This window comes from Syngnathoides biaculeatus, chromosome 4 (assembly GCF_019802595.1).
Source record: "Syngnathoides biaculeatus isolate LvHL_M chromosome 4, ASM1980259v1, whole genome shotgun sequence".
NCBI classification, from domain to species: domain Eukaryota; kingdom Metazoa; phylum Chordata; class Actinopteri; order Syngnathiformes; family Syngnathidae; genus Syngnathoides; species Syngnathoides biaculeatus.
This window is the reverse complement of record NC_084643.1, coordinates 4,068,234-4,080,608: the sequence shown is the minus strand read 5'-3', so window position 1 is coordinate 4,080,608 and position 12,375 is coordinate 4,068,234. Positions and strand designations below refer to the sequence as shown.

Below are 12,375 nucleotides of genomic sequence, written 5' to 3'. Positions count from 1 at the left end.
GATCAAGAAAGACTTTTTAATATGATGACATTATGATGCCTTGTTTACAGCTGGCTGAGAACATTGCAGACTTCTTTCTGCCATGGTATTGATCTAAAACCATAACATGTTCACAAGGCATCCAAACAATTTCAGACACGTACTGTAAATCTCCAAAACGCAAATTCCTTACATATGATGCAACACCAATTTTTACTTAACTATTGAGGGCCGATCCTTGAGAGTTTCCAGCTTCATAGCTTTATTGTGTTTCATAATATGAGCCGAAATGGAACTAGCAGCGTAACAGTCTCCCTGAGGCACCACACTGAGCACGGGATTATCGCTGCCCCCATTACTCTCCTGGATGAGGGTGGGGAGGACACCTCACTCATGTTTACCTCCTCCTAACCCAAACAGTTGACATCTCTTATTGCCAATAACCATGCTAATCATTATCGCAAACAATCAAGCTACATGTGTCATATTTAATATGAAACTGTTACACAACATAAATCTTCAAAAACCCATCACCTAATTTAAGATAAAGGGTCATTTCTTATATTCAAGCATTAGTCTGATTTACTATACTTTATTAACCGAGACTGTGCTACCATAATTAACGTATGACGTGCATTTTTTTACAATGGCAAAGAGTTCTTAGATGTCTTAACAGTTAAGACGCCTAATGCACTTAGTTCAAGGTGGATCTAGTGTGGGTTGACTGGTCATGCGTGACGAGTGTGGCACAAGGATGACATCATAAAATGGCGACTGTTGTCTACCACTACCACAATCGATACACATTTAATAGTTACTGTATACGTTGGACCACCCGAATGAATATATAACAACAGCTCGGAACAAAATACTGAGAAAATCAAAATGCTTGGCATTTCGGACCATCAGCAACATCAAACCCCCAAAACTCCCAAATGACCAAAGTTCAGTTTCTCTCTTAGGGATGAAATCGCTTCACTTCTCGTTCCGCTAAATCCATTTCAAAATACTTTTAACGTTACAAAGCATGTGGAGAAGGTTAATCCCTGTTGGTTCACATGACCTGTCCACAAGTCCGCTAACACGAACGTCCTTCTCTGTCCTGAGCACTGGTCACCACAAACACATATCACCTCTGAACCAACCCTAACAAATACAGTTGGCGCGATCCACTGGTGCTGTCATCCCTACGCTAATGACTGTATGCGGTCGCGTTTGATTTGAACAGATAAAAGCCCACTGATCTAAAAAACTGGGATGTGGTGATATCGGAATACAACATTTGATTGCAGTAGTTTGACTTGGTGCAATCATGAAAGGAAATTTGTCTTGCAGTCTGATCCGTGCATTGAGTCGTCTTGTCTCAGCCATCTTGTCATTCCCATTCCGCCGACGTTTTTTTTTTTTTTTACTAACTTTATCGGCCGTCAGATATTTCCAGTATGTCAAAAGATGAGGTAAATATAAATACTACTATATAATACTACTACTACTATATAAAAATAAACAAGCTTTTGAATTCAGATATACTGTGCATGACAGCAACGTGGAGTAAATGTCTGAGACAATCTTTGACGCCATTGATCAGATTGGCGAATTATCATATTTAAAGCGATCAGCGAAATATCATTCGATTCGGATCAGGCCGATAAAAATCAGTGTAAAGTCTATAAATGATACCATCACAAGACAGGGATGAAAGGAGATGTGACTGTGGGTTCACAGGGGTGTTATATATTAATGTTTATGTATTGTTGTTGGTTCTATTTCAGTCAATAATTACAGGTTACATCTCAGGTCACTGATGATGTCCTGATACATCTGTGCAGTGTGCTCGGGTTCAGTTCCCACTCCAGAATGTGGTGAACGTGAGTGAATGCCGTTGTCTTGTCTCTATAAATGCGCTGCGATTGACCAGTGGGCACTCCAGGGTGTCCATTCCCTTTTTCCACAATATCAGCTGGGAAAGGGTTACAGCTCCCAGTGATCCGGACCTCAATGAGTGGGACACAAAGTGCATGGTATCGCTATTTATCTCTCATCTCTTACCTTAAAGGGTCACTGACAGGAAAAGGATCATTCAAGGTCAGTCAATTCAAGGGTATGTGACTGAGATAATGAAATAAAGGGAGTGACCAAAAGAGAAGCATTTCGATGCACTGCTGTATTGTTATTGCAACATTGTTACGTATCAGCAAGAACGAGCTCGTTCTTCTGCTGAGTTGACTCTTGCGTGGTAGCCACTTTGACGCGGCATTAAATTGCTGCCCCAGAGTGGAGCTGTGATTTATTCGCTTTCAGACAAAAGACAGCAGGACCTTGCTGTGGGCTTTGACACTGCTGAGGTCTCACAAGATTTGGTGACGTCTCGCACACAGCTGTTTCACATTTGAGACAAGACATATTTTGCCAGAAAACAAAAAAATGGTTGACCTCCCAACTGTCTGGGGGAAGTTCCACAGAAAAAAAAAGACTGCAATGGTGAGCATTCGTTGCTTTTAAAGTGCAGTGTTGACCAGAGAAGAAAGGATTACATGTACTTCCTTTTTAATTTTAACATGTAATATGAATCTGCCCAGAACAAAAAGTGACATTTTTCCTGATCTATTTCTTTCGTACGTGAACGTGACGCGGTGCTAAAAACACAAAACTGAAATAAAGCCACGTTAACACACTCAACTGCTTTGGCTGCTCTGATCGGTGAGTTTGTTATGGTCAGTTGATGAGCATTAGAAAACACTGCTTTGGTTTCTGGGTCACAGAGATTGTGTCAACACACGTTGGAAATCCTCTGCAGTTATGTCATGACGGAACTACAGTTCAGTCTTACAAATGTTTACAGATATTGAGCCTCTAAAATAATGTCGGCTATGTTTAGTAAACACAGCCTTAATTACATAATTATGATGAGCTGGTATTACACCTTTATGTCATGTGCAATATGTATGTACAAGCATGTTGAAGAGTGAATATTCATAAGAATTGATGGTTTGGGTAGACTGTATATGTTTTTAGTGCATTGATGCATGTTGCTGTATATCAGGGGTCAGGAACCTATGGCTAGCGAGTCATACCTGGTTCTTTTGGTGGTTGCACATGGCTCGTGGAGCCCTCATAACGACATAAGTGTACATGTGATTTCCGCCGTGCAGAGAAGATTTGTCTTAGTGGGGTGACTGTAGTTAGGTGCGGGAGGCAACGCAAAAGACGTAGAGACAAGTTTGGCCTAGTGGGGTTGCTGTAGTTTTTGTGTGGTAGTCTATGTCCAGAGGTGCAGAAGGGGCTAACACTGATTGTGATCGGAGCAACTAATTACGGTAACGCTTTTGGCAAAGGTCGCTCAAAGAAAAAAAATTCGAGTACCGAGGTTTTCAACAAGAATGGACAGCCTTCGTGGAAATGGAAGGTTCTGCTGTGTGTTTACATTCACAGATGGGGAGTACGCCAAAGCATTCGTACGAGACGTTGCCAATCAACATTTTGCCAACTTCGCATCAAGGCAAGATAATCAAATGGATAAAAAGATGCGCCTTTGTCGGCAAGAACTGTTCACCATTGTACCGGAGTGATGGAAAATCAAATTGAATTACATTCACGACGAACGGATGGAAGTCTCAACGCCTGCGTGAAGCTTAATCTGACGATGTATGAACTCCAAAGCCATTAGCAAAAACGTCCAGCTCTAACTGTCGCATTAATGGTAAGTACTTTTGTCATCATTGGTGAGCGACAGCGTAACAATGTTACTTAAAATAATTCAGACTTATTGTACTCTTACATAAATGCACAAATACACTTGTACTGAGTTTTTAAAATACTGTATGGCTCTTTTGAAATTACATTTTTAAATATTTGGCCCTTGTGGCTCTCTCAGTCGAAAAGGTTCCCGACCCCTGCTGTATATGATGCAATAAACGGAAAGTTTAAAAAAAAATAATAATTGAAAAAAAAAAACTTCAGCATGAACACAACTATGAGATTCTCTCTTAAGTGAACTGCCTGGCTTTTTTTTTTTGTTAACTTGTCCTCCCGAGGAACCTTGAGAGATCAAACGTCACCGTTTTCTTCGCATCAATTTTGAGTTTAATCTTTTGTATCAGTCTACGAGCTTCAATTAAACACAATCTAAAAAAAAAATGTCATTCATTTACTCTTCAATTGTTTGGCAGCCCTGTGCGAATTATTTGCCAGTCCAAAAAAAAAAAAAAAAAAAAAACAAGAGCTTGGCCTTCATTAACTTTACTTTTCTGCCTAAAATTCTACTAAGACAACTTATTGGAAGCACACAGAGTCCCTCGGTAAATAACACGGACTTGGTATACAAGCTCATGAGACAGAAGTAAAGCTAAAGGAATTCAAAGTTTGACAACATCACTTTGAAAACGTATCTTGCAAGTCTGGCAGCGAATAAATAACAGTTGCGTCACACGAGATATCAACTCCTCAAACTCCTGGTGATAATCACGTGCAAATGCTCGATGAATACAATGAATGCTGCTGCCACTGCGCGATGATATCTCACGTATTAGTGTCCCAAAGTCAACATTCAAGTCGCACCATCGTCTTGCTGTGGTTTATTTGTAAACAACACGTTTCCGCTAAAACGCGTGACATAAGGCATTCAAAGTGGATCTTCACACTTCTATGCAAGACAAAGATCGGACAAAGTGGATCTTCCTTGTGAACGGCACGTTAGCACTTATATGCGTGACATAAGGCATCCAAAGTAGATTGCGAAGAATGTTTACACGCGCAAAGCGGCCACTCGGCGCAAACAGCGCCGAGCAAAGTTGAGCAAAACAACGCGCAGCAGCCTCTGAGCATCATTCGGAAAATGGCGTGTCCTTGCAGCCTGCTGTGATTTCACATGGCACGCGTGATTGTTGTCGGGAATATTTCGTGCGGTTAAATTGACGCGAGCCAGCCTGACAGCTCGCTAGCTCGCTTAGCTGGCTAGCCGGCTAGCTAGCTTAGCCTAGCCATGTAGCACGTGCGTGTGAAATTGTCCGAATCGTCAAGTTGAGACGACAATGGCGAGCCGACTGACAATGTCGCGGTGACGCGCGGCGCACAGCGACGCCTCGCTTCCTCGTCCGCAATCGTTTCGCCGAGGCGGCAGCCGCGGTGTTTGCGGAGCCCGGAAAAAGGTCACCAGGGTTTCTCCTCCAAAGGAGGGCTAGACCCTGGCGCCGTGCAACAAGACGAGCCGCGCGCACGCAGCCAAGCAGCAATGGAGGCTCACTCACCTCAGCGGGGTGGAAGGAAGCCACAATCCCGATCGTCGTCGCTTACACGGCTTCGGGCTTCGTCCGCCGTCAACGAGTCCCCAACAAATCCCACTTTTGCTGCTCATTTATCGCGCCAGCTCGCGCACAATGTTGCGCTCATCTGCCCGCCTGCTTGCGGCCGACACAGCACACTACAGCGGGGCTGAAGCGCCTCCCCTCCTCCTCATCCCCTCCTCGCCGATCTCTCTCGTCCCTCCTCCGGCTGAACATGCGGGAGAAGAACACATCCTCGGCTCACTCGTCATGACACTCCGGTGACACGCACGGCCCCCGTCTGAGAGAACATTTTTATATTCAGTCACGCGTTGATCAACACAAGCAAGCTGATTGTCGAGTCAAGGGTCTTGAACTCATCTCCAGCCTTCCAACAATGAGTCATATTGTTTATTCCCCAGTGTGTGCACGTCCCCGTGACTTACGTGTATTCAAAACTAATTACATGTTTATGTCATTTTTTTTTTTTTTTTTACAAAATGGATGTAGTTGTAATCGATTACTCAGAGAAACTATCATTTAATTTGCATTTACTTTGGGGAAATTTCCATGACTATAGTTTACTTTTGGAAAAAAAAAAAAAAGCAATCACAAAAGCTCAGATTTCCCCCCTCCATCACTTCTTCCTCTTAAAGCAGACGCTGGTGATTGGCTCTCTCAGTCATGTGTCATTCTGCTGTGGTTTCAAACGTGAGACACTTTTCCAAAGATGACCTCCACGACACGGTGGGGCAGCTGGTAAAGCGTTGGCCTCACAGTTCTGCGGTCACGGGTTCGATCCTGGCCCCGCCCGTGTGGAGTATGCATGTTCTCCCCGTGCCTGCGTGGGTTTTCTCCGGGCACTCCAGTTTCCTCCCACATTCCAAAAACATGCAACAGGAATTGGACGCTCTAAATTGCTCGTAGGTGTGATTGGGAGTGCGGCTGTTTGTCTCCATGTGCCGTGCGATCGGCTGGCAATCAGTTCAGGTTGTACCCCGCCTCCTGCCCGTTGACAGCTGGGATAGGCTCCAGCACTCCCTGTGAGGATAAGCAGTGAAGAAAAGTGGATGGACCTCCAAGCGCCACCTTGCGGTGCGATGTATTACTTTGTTTGAGATTTTGAAAACATTCACGTATCCGGTTGTAATATGAAGCGAGATTGCAGCAATTGTGCATGTTTGTCAACATGCTATCGTGTTTTACACATACAGTATGAACAGAATGCAGCAAATATTTTTATAATGTATTTACATTTCATCCTGTTATTTTATCACATTATTTTGTAAAGGAAAAATGTGTTTGGGGCAGCACACTGTAGCAGCTGGGAAGCGTTGGATTCACAATTCTGAGGTCACGGGTTCGATCCCGGACCCGCCCGTGTGGAGTATGCATGTTCTCCCCGTGCCTGCGTGGGTTTCCTCCGGGCACTCCGGTTTCCTCCCACATCCCAAACATATTCAACATTAATTGGAGACTCTAAATTGCCCCTAGGTGTGATTGCGAATGTTTGTCTATATATGCCTTGCGATTGGCTGGCAACGAGATCAGCATGTACGCCGCCTCCTGCCAGTTGACAGCTGGGATAGGCTTCAGCACTCCCAAGCGACCCTCGTGAGGATAAGCGGCTAAGAAAATGGATGGATGGAAATGTGGTTGATTCCAAAATAATGATCTGTTTTTTTAATCCACATTTTTTGAGGAAACATCTGAGGCTTCTGTTGACTGTTGATGTACTGCATTAATTCAAAATTAAAAAGTAATTAAAGATGTATTCAAGTGTAATTATTTTTATGACTGAGAGAATATTTGAAGTGGTTACACACCTACAATGTCATAATTGAACTCCACTTCCAAACAGTCATTTTGGCAACCCTGGTGGTAGTGTGGCGTTTTGTGTGTGGCTAGTTTGCAATTCACTGCAATTCCCAAGTAGAATGAGACAAGATCATGTTTATTTTTTTTTCATTTATTTTTTATTTTTTTTTTCAGTTTTCCCACTTTGTGTACCATTTTGGGTGGCGTGCTGTGAGATTTTTCTTTTGGAAAATGGCTGCCTTGGGTTCAATACAGTCAAGTAATAGAAAGATAATCACATTGATGGATGGATGGATTGATAGCTGTTAATGAAATGACTTATTGGTGTTGACTGATGTATGACTGCTAACAAGAGAAAGATTAAATGGAAGGCGCACACTGGGCGCTCATTTCGCAAGCTATAACTGAGACGTCGTGTGAATTTGGATGCAAGTCGGAATGCACCAACCTCCTTCCACAGTACCAAAGTAAGAATGGACCTTTCCGACCTGTCAATCACTCATACAACAATAGCCAATCAGATCGCTGCATTGTCTTAACCCCTGGCTTGACACGCCCCTTTCGCCACATTGTCCCACATGCAATGTTGGTTGTCAGTAGCGTGCGCTTGGAAAAGTTAATGTTATGAAGAAAATGGTCCTCAGATGCACTTGGGGAGCGTGCATTTCTGATGAAAGATATCCTGCTAGGTTACAAGTGGCCCAGTTGATTCATTTTCCTAAGCCTAGAACACAGTTGACAAAGTGTCTACAATGGATTAAGCCTTGCGCAAGACCGCAGGTACAATTAATTGTGAACAATATCAACAAACACAAGGCTGTATGTTCGAAGATAAGTGAGGGAGAAGTAACTTATCTGAGTTCGATTGAATTATTGTCAGTGCTTTATACATTGCAGGAGAACAACTTTCACTTTGTTATTGTATCACTGACCTGCTGAATGAAGTGTGTCATGTTTTATGCCGAAGAGTCGGGTTAGTGATACGTAAATGCGCCATGTCATGCAAGAGAAATGTCTATTTGCCGATTTGTATCCCATCAGACTGGGTTCGATTACGAGCCAAGTCAAATGAATACACAAACTCACTTATAAAGACTGCAATGATATTACTCATGATCTTTCCAAGTAAGAAGTACCCACCCTGCTTTACATGCTCAGTGCGATTCCACAGTTTTATCGTGTTGTATTTCAATATGAAGTTTGTGAGGCGTCAAACATTTTTGCATCGATTGCCAACAATTTCCCTGTAACTCTGACATTGCGTCCTGCTCCGTCCAAAATCTTAATTCCGTGTACATATACTTGCGTGGAATAGTTGAAACCTCTCTGTAGAAATCTCTTGGACAAGTCTGACGCATTTGGCAAAAAACACCCCAATATTATCTGGAATATGCGATAGAACAAACATGTTATGTTCAATCGCCATTTTGGAAGCTTGTGGGACATGGCTAAGGGGGCGGAGATTAAGGTCACCATCACAAAGGTCCATTACACTAACGCTCTCTCTCTCTCCTCTCTCTCTCTCTCTCTCTCTCTCTTGAGAGGAGAGAGAGAGAGAGAGAGAGAAACACTTCCAGGCTGTAAATATAAGAAAATCAAGCAAGGAGGAGATTGCGTGACATTCAATAATATAGCACCTCCCGCACTGTGGATAAGAGTGAAGGTGAGGTTCCAAAAGGGGTTTGAAAGGAGTTCCTTTGGGCCAGGGAGCAGACAAAGGTAAAGGTACTGGGATGAGTAAGGCTGCATTTGATGTTTGTTTATTTTATTGCAGTTTATTAAAGACATTTTCAGCTAAATCCTAAAATATGCAAGGTCATTCCACTTGGGGGGATAAAAAAAATGGCTACGCAGTGACACGTTTCCGACAGGCCGTATATCTTGAGTTAGCTTTCGGTGCGGCAGGCCTCAGAGTGATGCCTGGGACGATTTCTCTTCCCGCTGTTTATCTTTATGGTGTGCGGTTTGGGAGACCCCCGGACCCATCGGCGCATCCCCCCCCCGGTCTTCATCCAGCCGCCGCTGCGGCTCGTTTCAGATGGCCCGAGAGCACGTCCGTCTAATCCATCCCGCATTGCTGCAATGGCAAATTTGTCAGATTGCTCATAAGACACAAATGTTTCTCACCCCCTTCTTCACACACGCCTCGTGTTAAAATTAAAAAGAAAGCTCCGAGCGCTCTGCAGCAGCATCTCAGCGGGCTGCCGGTTGATATGTGTATTGAACACGCTCATTATACTTCTGACAAGGGGGGGGGGGGGAGCTAAAACTCTTTTTGAACAGAGAGTTGTCTGGAGGGAAAATCAAAACAGAAATTTAAAAAGGGCCGTCACAGATTAATGGATCTTAAATGAGTGATTGGCTTTGATTACAAACTAAATACTGTCGTGACAGCTGCATTGTGTTGCTATGTCGGAGGTGGGGTGGGGGGGGGTATTTCAGTGAATTGGATTTCCTGTGAAATTCAAGACCTGAAAATCTCCGCACTGATATTCACAAAAGAAAAAAAATTCCAGTATATGAGCGGCACGTTTCTCTGAAAGTGGTAGAACCACACTGGAACAATGTGTTATTCATAAGGCTGTTTAATTACATGCAGAGTTCTTTCTCTGACACCGCTGTATATTTTAGCTGCGATATAACTCTCTCACACTCTACCGCCACGGGCATTTATTACAGTCAAAAGCGCGCTCGAGTCAAGTGGTCCAGGAAGACGCGTTTCCAGAGGCGAGCGCTTAACATGAAACGGGGTCGAGGTTTGCGGCACTAAGTCAGGGCCGCGGTTTGCTCGCATGCGCCGGACTCTATCTCAGCGCCGCCTTACCTCTACAAAGAACGCTCTGAGAGCAGCGAATGCGCCATCGCACTGGAAAGTCCGACAACTGCCCGCATTGTTGGAATTCCGGCTTAACTTCCTGAGTCTGTCTGCACCTGGCCAACAGCCAGCAGTTCCTTTTCCTTCATCCCCCCCACCCCACCTCCCTTGCGTTGATTAGAATCACATGTAGACTATCTTTTGCTGTTGAGACTTCAAGATGATAATACATGGGAGCATTATGTTTTTAATCACATACACATTACACATCCAATGTTTATTCATCATTCACGACAGTCTTTTTATATTGTGCATGTGATGTAAATCATTTAATTCAATTTCATTGTCACCGAACATTTAGCAACATCTCGGCTGATGTTTGAAGTGTGAGAATGCAAAGGGATGAGGATTCACGCTAATGCTATGTCCCAAAAATACTCCTCGCTCTCCTTTTCTTGTTCTTCAATTCGTTTTTAATCGCACTCAACTGAACGGACTCTCAGTTGGGACTCAGAAAAGGTCTTTTGAGACAATTGGGCAATACACTTTTTGCTACCCAGACCTGGGGAAAGCTTTTGGCATCTATTTGGGTGAATTTACACAATCGACGGCAAAGTCCTAGAGAAATATTTTCTTCTTTGTGTTCACGAAAACATTCACGCACAGACGACAGTATTATACACCTGGAAGGAACTCGTGCGCATGTCATCAGTTCGAAAACGTTTTCATGATAACTGTCCTAAAATCAGCCCTGTGTCCCATCTTTTATCTTTAATTTGATCTTTAAGAAACCATCGCACCTGAGAAAAAAACAAATCACAGACAGAATTTGTGATGAGGTGGTGGCGACCGTCCTCATGTACATCCGATGTCTTCGCGCTGTTACACTATTATCCGCGTGTTCAACAGCTTTGCTGAAACTATAGCGGATTATCTACCTCGCCGAGCGACAAACGTTCAAAAGAAGCAAACGGACAAAGCAAAAAAAGAGTAAGTATCAGAGTTGTCTTTCAGGGGTGGAGGGGCTCGAAGCAGCTGAGGGATTGCGAAACGCAGAATTAGCGATCTTCTGCTCAACCGCAAAGTTTTTCCATTTATTTTTGATTTTTAATCAATTGTACATTACCAAATACGAAATCTTCACATTGATAGTTTGTGCCACAGCAACACTCCATGATGAATAAGGCTAGCTTGTGGCTAAGGTTGGGGGCGGGGCTTTGCTCAGAGACCAGTGGGGGGAGAGATTCGTACTGTGAGCCCACATTCAAATCTTGCAAGCAGTTTTAAAACAAGCAAATAAGCAAGATGATCGATCAGTGGGCAGCAAAGTACAATAATTATTGAACGACGTGGCCCTAATGCAGCACCAACAGCTTTCACATACATTTTCTAAATTTAGATTCCAAAATGTAGAGCAGCGTTGAGGTGATCTTTAGCACAGCGTTTCAGTGACCTGGCAAATTTGGGAGCTGAAGATATTCCAGAACATATTTCATCAATGACAGCGGTGGGCACGAAAGACACGTTCTGAACATCCGAGCGCAGCCCTGCGACAAAACCGGCAGCATGAAAGCATCACTTGACCCTTTGTGAGCTTGCACATTCCCCGGACTATGTTTGGACGGGTTTCGGCAAGATTCTCATGACATCCATTTTGTCACTGGATGAACACGTACGAAAAGAAGATGTTGCAGCCTTTTCTGTGGGAGAGAAAACATGCCTGGAGAGGATGATTCAATGCCTGTCAGCTTTGCCCTGCAAAAACAAGTTGGAGGGACATGAGAAATGCAACCGTCAACGTAAGTGGTTGACGTGAGACTTCCAGAATCATCAAAATGTTGATCATCCCTTCTCAAGGCATATTTCTCACTGATGTGATGTGAGACGTCTTCGCCGTGCCCACAAAGTGATACAATCATTCACGTAATCCTTCTTTCGAAGAGAGACAAATTCCTTTCGCTTTCCACCAAGGACAAAAGCGGCTCGGGCGGCGGTTTTCGGCTGACTGGCTCGGCCGAGTGCGCTGGGCCGAGCGGGAAGCGTTGCGCCGGCCGGGCCTGCAGTGCTGCAAATCAGCCAGATGCTGAGGCAGAGCAAAGTGTTTCAGCCACCTCTAACCCCCTTCCCTTCCCCTTCAGAGATCGTCAGCCCAGTCCAGGTGTGGGACAGCAAAAATAAACACTGGGAATTCAAGGAATGGAGAAGGATGTATAGGCGCTGTGATAACACCACATATGGGAGGAAAGAGACAAATAGTGACATTTTAAAGGGGAGGGGTTCAGAAGAGTGCAGAACCCCCATAAATAAAGCTAATGAAATGGCGTTTGAGTCTGCAGAGAGGTGGGATGGCTGGTTGAGTCTTACACGCTCTGATTTATGCTCCGCGTCCCTGGGAGCACAGCAGGCGGGTACATCCATTACCTCGCTTCATCAATAACATCCCACGGACAGGGCCAAAGGCCCGCTTTCTACACCGACACCCACCCTAGGGACCGGCTCAGA

At 44.1% G+C, this 12,375-nt stretch overlaps 1 protein-coding gene across 9 annotated transcripts in view; it reads right to left on the bottom strand.

Annotated features, from left to right (window-relative positions):
- Positions 1-12,375, bottom strand: part of ncor2 (nuclear receptor corepressor 2) — a 115,265-nt gene that overhangs the window by 82,091 nt on the left and 20,799 nt on the right. For 8 of the 9 annotated variants that reach the window (XM_061816136.1, XM_061816143.1, XM_061816144.1 and 5 more), the window contains exon 3: positions 5,226-5,469. The exons of the other annotated variant lie outside the window; for it this stretch is intronic. The gene's annotated coding sequence lies outside the window, so the exon portion shown is untranslated. The remainder of the gene's footprint in view (positions 1-5,225; positions 5,470-12,375) is intronic. 9 annotated transcript variants of the gene reach the window in all.